Here is an 8,227-nt window from a genome sequence, read left to right as displayed (position 1 = left end):
AGGAGACGCGGCACCCTTACAACCTTGTCCAGGCCGAAGGAGAAATGGTGTCAGAATTCCTTCGACGAGTTCACCTGGATCTCTGGACTTTAGTGAGGAAGAAAGTAGTGTGTAAGTCAGAAGCCAACGGACTTAGAAGCATGCAGCTTCTGAGGGGCCTCTTGTCACTACACCCGTTAGCTGTCAGAGTCAGTAGTAGCCTCATTCTGGGGCAAGCATTGTCCTTCAAAGACTTGATGGACAGAGTACAAGCTCATGAAACTGTTCTTCTAGGTCGTGATTCAAGCTCAGCTAAAAAGACGGGGACTTCCTCCAAGGAAACCAAGAAAGGAGAAACTAAGGTGAAATCTAACAAAGAGGCGTATCAAGAGAAAGAAGACCCTTATGATGACGAAGCTGATACCACGAACCCTCCCTCCGGGCGGATGTCCTCTACGCCACTGGCCCAGTCTAATCGAAGTGGTGTCCTTTGTTTCCGTTGCGGCAAGAAGGGTCACATCGCCCCGTTCTGTTCGCAGAAGATGAAGGCCACCGCGGAAACCCTGAAATCTATGCTGTGTACCACCCTGAAATCTGAAGATACCATTATACCAGAAGAGACCAAATTGGAAGCAAGACGAGCAGTATTCTCCACCATTGATATGGATGTGGGCTGTAGCCGTAGTGCTCAACATACCATTCGGTCAAATGATACGACTCTGTTACGATAAAGGTCCTGTTGCATCGCTCCTCAGGATGTGGAAGATGTGAGGAATCTACTACAAGAAATGGAGGCTGCTGGCATCATCATGGGATCTCGCAGCCCATACGCATCGCCTATCGTGGTGGTGCGGAAGAAGAACGGGTCAGTACGGCTATGTGTGGACTATAGCACATTGAATAATCATACTGTGCCAGATCATTACACCCTTCCTCAGATTGAAGACCTCTTAAATGCCCTGTTGGGAAATAAGTGGTTCAGCGTGTTGGATCTGAGGTCCGGGTATTACCAAGAGCCTATGAACTCCGAAGATCAGGAGAAAACAGCTTTCGTCTTCCTGTTGGGGTTTTATCAATTCACACGTATGCCTCAAGGCATATGCGGTGCGCCAGCCACTTTCCAGCGTCTCATGGAAAAGACAATTGGGGATATGAACCCCAGGGAATGCTTAGTGTATCTGGATGACATTATAGTATTCGGGAAGACGTTGAAGGAACATGAAGAGCAGCTTATAAAAGTGTTGGATCAACTAAGTGCGGAAGGACTAAAGCTGTCGATGGATAAATGTCGGTTCTGCCACACCTCAGTGACCTACGTAGGTCACATTGTCTCTGCAGAAGGAATATCTACTGACCCGGGGGAAATAGAAGCTGTGGTGAACTGGCTGCGACCCACGAACGTTATGGAGTTACGTTCATTCTTGGGATTTTGTGGTTATTATTGAAGGTTTGTGGAGGGATATTCCAGCAAAGCGAAGATTCTCAACAAGCTTCTCAAAATCTACCCTGAAGACATGGGTCGGAAGGCCGCTTCGGCTCAAGCACCCTTTGGGGATAAGTGGACTCCCACCTGTGAAAAGGCGTTTCTAGGGTTAAAAAGGAACTTAACACAGGCCCCTGTGCTGGCCTATGCGGACTTTGAGCGGCCATATACTTTACATGTCGATGCCAGTTTTAACGGTGTAGGAGTGGTCTTGCATCAGAAGTATGATACCGGACTTCGACCAGTGGCGAAAGTCAGTCGGAGTTTAACGCCCAGCGAGCAGAACTATCCTGTACACAAACTGGAGTTCCTAGCCCTCAAACGGGCTATTGTGGACAAGCTGCATGACTACTTGTGTGGGGTCACATTTGAAGTGCGGACCGAAAACAACCCTTTGACATACAGAAACACGTCTGCTAAGTTGGATGCTACCGGCCACCGCTGGTTGGCAGCGCTCTCAAATTATCAATTCACCCTTAAGTACAAGCCTGGGCCTATGAACATTGGCGTGGACGCCCTATCTCGATGACCAGGATTAAATCCTACTCCTGATGAGGGCGTTTGGAAAGAAATTCCGGGAGCAGAAGTACGGGCCCTGTGCTTCCTCGGAGCGGTGGTGCAAAACCGAGTTGCGTTCTCTGAATGGAGGATAGTGGATTCTTTAGGATGTCAATCAAAAGCTATCCCAGGAGCGTAACGCCACCCGGACGGGATGAACATCACTTCGGATAAAATTATCGCCTGGAAGGATTTGGTACAATATCAAATTCATGACCCAGTGGCTGGAATAGTCCGTCAAGCTCTTCAGCAAGATAATCCATTGTTGCTTAAATGGGCCCATAAAGAAATGGTAGCACTGTGAATGAAGGAAATTAACAAGTTCAAACTCGATAACAAGTTCAAACTCGATACAGAGACTGTAAAGGGTAGTGCCGTATCACAACCACCCGGATAGACGACAGTTATTCCTACCTAAGATTCTACAACCAATGGTCCTTCGAGCATTGCATGATGATCACGGTCATCTTGGGATCGATAAAACCTTTGGGCTACTTCGTGATCGATTCTTCTGGCCCAAGATGAAGGAGTCTGTGGAACTGCACTGTAGGCGGTGTACCCGCTGTATACAATGAAAAACTCTACACACCCGGGCTGTGCCCATGGCTCATCTGAAAAGCTTATAGCCCATGGATCTGGTGTGTATGGACTTTCTTTGTATCGAACCCGACACTCGAGGTATCGGAAATGTACTGGTGATCACAGATCACTACACTCGATATGCCAAAGCCTTCCCTACTAAAGACCAACGGGCGGTTACTGAATCTAAAGTCTTATGGGAGAAGTATTTCATTCATTATGGATTACCAAATCGATTGCATTCAGATCAAGGCCAGGACATTGAAAGTAATCTCATACGAGAACTGCTTAAATTGCTGAGTATCACCAAGTCTCGGACGACACCTTATCATCCAGAAGGGGATGCCATGCCTGAACGGTTCAACCGAACGCTGCTCGACATGCTTGGTACCCTGAAGGGCTCACAGAAGACTGAGTGGAGTAAGCATGTAGAGTCCTTGGTGCATGCTTATAATTGTACCCGCCATGAATCCACTGGGTATACGCCTTATTTTCTGATGTTTGGACGGGAAGCTCGGCTACCAGTGGATGTACGTCTGCGGATATCTACCGATGGGGTATCTAATACGACGCATTTCAAGTATGTGCAAAGGCTAAAGGACAGTTTACAGCAGGCATATAAGTTGGCAGGGAAAGCTTCGGCTCAATTAAACGCGAGCAATAAGAGACGCTACGATCATAAAGTGTGTCATAAGGAAATTCGTCAGGGGGATGCTGTTCTTCTTCACAATCTAGGCGTTCCCGGGAAGCATAAACTGGCAGACCATTGGTGAGATGGAGTATATGAGGTGGAATCACAGATGCCTGGCCTCCCGGTTTACTGTATCAAAGATTCAGAAGGCCTGGTAAAGGTATGGCATAGAAATCATCTACTCCCTATACCTCAAGTAGGAGATGAAGAACCAGAAATAGTAGCTGCTTCTTTAGATGGGGAGCCAAACTCAACAGAGGTTGGTCAAGAGACTGTAAATAATACCACCTCTGAGGACTCTATGGAGGGAACCTCTCAAACGGGCCTTCCGACTGCAGGGGCATCTCCCGATGGAGCTACAGGTAAAGGGCCCTATGGTCAGACACCAGATAAGATGACTCCAGTGGGTCAGCCTTTAGATTCACAGAGCCCATGCTTTGTGCCCCAAAGAGACTGTGTTGAGACATTGAGCCCCTCAAGGGAAGAGACTGAACTGCAAAGTGAGGCTAGTTACTCTCCAGAGGGAGTGACTGAAGAGCAGCTCCGAAGAAGCCAACGACTTGGTAAACCTCCCATGAGAATGACTTATGATCAATTCGGGGCAACCCATTATGAGGTTCAGCAGTGGTCTCGCAGTAAAGTAAGATCTGTGATTGGAATGTTCAGTGAAATGTATAATCTCATGTAGAGTATACAAGTGATAAGTTGTATTCCTATAAATGCATTTTTATTGCGTAAATGTGTGTGACACTGGTGTACGTTCCCAAGCGGGAACGTTGGATTCCACCGGGGGGGAGGATGTAGCCAGGTCACCTGAGTTCCCCTTTTACCTCCGCAATGAGTGGGGAGCTGTGGGGGCGGCTGCATCACCAGGGACTCCCAGAGGTATGCTGCAGGGCACCGCCATGTTGAGCACAGTTCACGAATGCGCAGTAGCGTGAGATTTGCGGCGGCCCCTTCAGATGGTTCACGAATGCGCAGTATAGAAGCGCGCGAAGGGGGACCAATCAGGTGCAGGCTCTGAGCTGGGACTACAATTCTCATGAGCCTCAGCAGGGTCACAGGGTGCCAGGCAGCCAATAGGGCTTGAGAGTTGCTTTCAGACAGGAAAGGGAAGCATTCAGCGGAGACCACGCTAGCCAGCGGGGTCCTGGGACCGGAACCCCTGGAAGTAGATGACATCACTTCCGGTGCAGTCGGAACGCAACTCGCGACACACACGCCACAGAGGGGGAGAATCAGAGCCATCACCTATCTGGCTGCTGAGATCCACTGCGAGAGGCACTTTCAGCATTGGCCGGAACCCCTGGAAGCAGATGACATCACTTCCGGTGCCGGTGGAACGCTACCCGTGACACGCACGCCACAGAGGAGGGGAACCATTGCTACTACCTGTCCGGCTGCTGAGATCCACTATGTGTGGTCTAAATGCTTTTAACTCTTTGAAACCATGTGAGTGTAATATTTTCCACTTACCTTTTAAAAATCCTTTTGTATACAGTCTGCACTATGTCCAGTCTTCTTATTTAAGGTCTTTTGGAGTCTACATGGGGGCTGATACTGAACTCCTGACCACTGTGTGACATCCACATTACCTAAAGATACCTTTATGTGCCCTTAATCCTCTCACGCTTGTGAGTATTATTATATTAGAACAGCCTCATTCATAACTATCACATACAATATTGCACTATCAATATATTCTTTTACCTTCACATATCCTTGCGCTTCCTGGAGAATCACCGCCAGTGCAAGGGGAGAGGAGGTGCGTAGTGCAGGGGGTCAGTGACCTACTACATAGGCCAGAATATTCCCCTAGGCCCCAGTGCAGGCCCTGAGTCACCACCAGCTTGTGGAACTGCAGGGAACAGCCCTAGTTAGGGACTTTTCTCACTTATTGATAGTAGCAGTCAGGGACACAGCATCTTCCTGAGCTATATGGTGATCTGTAGTTTGGGATCAGACTAACTGTGGAGTCAAGACTCGTGAGAGATCTCCCTCACAGTGAGGGACTACTCGTGAGAGACGACGCTGGATCTGCGGATCCTTTTAAAAGTGTCAGCGACCGGGTGCTGGAGCGCCCGGCAGGTATTATTATAAGTGCTCCTATACCGGTACCTGCAGGCGCTGATCCCGCCTTGGGGTTTGATTCTTTGGGGACACTAAAGGGTTAAGTGACCAAGGAACTGGTTCATTTTGTTGGACACAGTGGGAGGGTTTACACGGTGGTGGGAGAGGGACACTTGCACAGTGGTGTATATTCTGAACTACTGATATACAGTCAAACCAATCGTATATGTGTATAGGCTCTTCACTGTTATATTAGCCATCTATGTGTATATGATATTCACCGTTATATTTGCCATATATGTGTGTATGCGCTCTAATGTTAGATCATTCATATGTGTCTCTATGCCCAATAAATATATATAGTAAAAGGTTACATATATTTGTGGGTTGTCATTATTATTCTTGTCCAAGGGAATCTCACATATCGGAGATCCTGGGCAAGTGGAGTCAATGTCAGTTTAGTTATTGTTGCCCCAGGCTCCCAGTTAGCAGAGGCTCAGATCTCTGTGAGCCAGCAGGTACATACAGCATCAGTAGACTCGTCTAGTCAGATGGAAAGGGGGCTACACAAGGTTACAAGTCTTTAATATCAAAGGAAACATAACATTTTTATTTATTATTTATATAGCACCACGCACAGCACTTTGCAAAGTTATAATACAAGGTTAATGGGGATAACAGCAGCACGTAAATGACAACATAAGGCTTACAATCTTTTTTATAATAGGGGGTTAACCTATTCAGTATCAGAGTTTAAGGTATCAAATGTTCTTAACTTCTTCAATGCCAGATAAGTTTATTTTCCTTAATGCAAGAGAGGGTTCAACAATTAACTACTTACCTCCGTAGGGGGTGCCGGTATCTATGCAGGTAGTTCACTTGTGTGCCTAACATAATGGCAGTGTTTAAATGTCATGCAGGCCAATAGGAAGCTGTGATGTCATCCATTACGGCTTCCTATTGGCCCGTGTGACTGGGACATTTAAACTTCACAGCGATAACGGCTGCACCAATGGAGGTAAGTATCCCCAGAGCTGAAATGAATGGGGTTCTGCTCTGGAGACCCCCTGATTAAATCCTATTACACACACACAAAACAAGCAATGCAACCTGGATTCCTGCTTAAAAATAAGCATTGATGAGTCCTTCTGCTCTGATCAACACAGAAGACTTATACCCAGGCAGGGCTGCGGAAAGTCAGCTTAGTGCAGGCAAGTAGTTACATAGTTACAAAGTAGATGAGGTTGAAAAAAAACATATGTCAATCAAGTTCAACCTATGCTAAATTTAGACAACAGATACTTTATCCTATATCTATACTTACTTATTGATCCAGAGGAAGGCAAACAAAAAACCCCAGTGTCATATCATCCAATGACATCTCATAAGGGGATAAATAAATTCCTTCCTGACTCCAACAATTGGCAATCTGATTAATCGCTGGATCAACATCCTTCCCATGTATACTTATTTGGTATATCCCTGTATACCTCTCCCATCTAAAAGATGTCCAAACTTTTTTTGAACAAATCTATTGAATCTGCCGTCACAGTCTCCATGGGTAATGAATTCCACATTTTAACTGCCCTTACTGTAAAGAACCCTTTCCTTTGTTGCTGGTGAAATCTCCTTTCCTCCAACCTTAAGAGATGGCCCGAGTCCTTTGTACTGACCGTGGGATGAATAGTTCTTTTGAAAGCTCCTTGTATTGTCCCCGAATATATTTGTATATAGTTATCATTTCCCCTTTTAGACGCCTCTTTTCTAATGTACACTGGCGACACACTTTATTCGAGCTCGGCTAGTCCCACGAATTCGGGTATACCCGGGTGTATTGAGGTTTGTGACTGTTTTCTGCCCGAGTGCATTGAGGTATTTTCCAAGCAGGGATTGAAGCATTTTATTCCCGCTGGCTGCAATACTGCACAGTATATATATATATACTGCATTACAATTCATGAATTTATGCCATCTGGTAGACACGCGAAGCATTGCAGCCTATTAAATCCTAATCATTATCATTTAACAGATCAGCCGCCCGTCAGCCAGGCATGAATCCAGGCTGGGAAGGCAAACACAACGGGGCTTGTTAGAGGTCAGGAGCGGCGCATTCCAGGTATCTGCCAGGTACATACTGGGTATTTGCTCGAATAAAGTGTGTCGGTGCAGTAAATAAATCTAATTTAGCTAGCCTCTCCTCATAAGTTAGAATGTCCATCCCCTTTATTAATTTGGTGGCTCTTCTCTGCACTCTCTCTAGTACCATAATGTCTTTTCTTAGGATTGGTGCCCCAAATTGTACTTCATATTCAAGGTGTGGTCTTACTAATGCTTTGTAAAGTGGCATAATTATGTTTACTTCCCTTCCATCCATTGCCCATTTGATACAATATAAGATCTTGTTTGCCTTTGCAGCTACTGCATGATTTGGGGCACTATTGCTAAGCCTGCTGTCTACAAGCGCTCCTAAATCCTTCTCCATCAAGGATTTCCCAATATATCTCCATTTAATTTTTAAGTCGCCTTTTTATTCTTGCATCCCAAATGCATAACCTTACATTTATCTGTATTAAACATCATCTGCCATTTACCTGCCCACGTTTCCAGTCTCTCCAAGTCCTTCTGAACAGAAATTACATCCTGCTCTGATTCTATTACCTTACACAATTTAGTATCATCCGTAAATATGGAGACTTTGCTCTTGATCCCAACCTCAAGGTCATTAATAAACAAGTTATAAAACAAGGGTCCCAGTACCAATCCCTGAGGTACTCCACTCACGACTTTAGCCCAACCTGAAAAAGTTCCATTTATGACAACCCTCTGTTGTCTGTCCTTTAACCAGTTTTCAAACCAGGTGTATATAT

Source organism: Ascaphus truei, chromosome 3 (assembly GCF_040206685.1).
Source record: "Ascaphus truei isolate aAscTru1 chromosome 3, aAscTru1.hap1, whole genome shotgun sequence".
Taxonomy (NCBI): domain Eukaryota; kingdom Metazoa; phylum Chordata; class Amphibia; order Anura; family Ascaphidae; genus Ascaphus; species Ascaphus truei.
Note: the sequence above shows the minus strand (reverse complement) of the source record.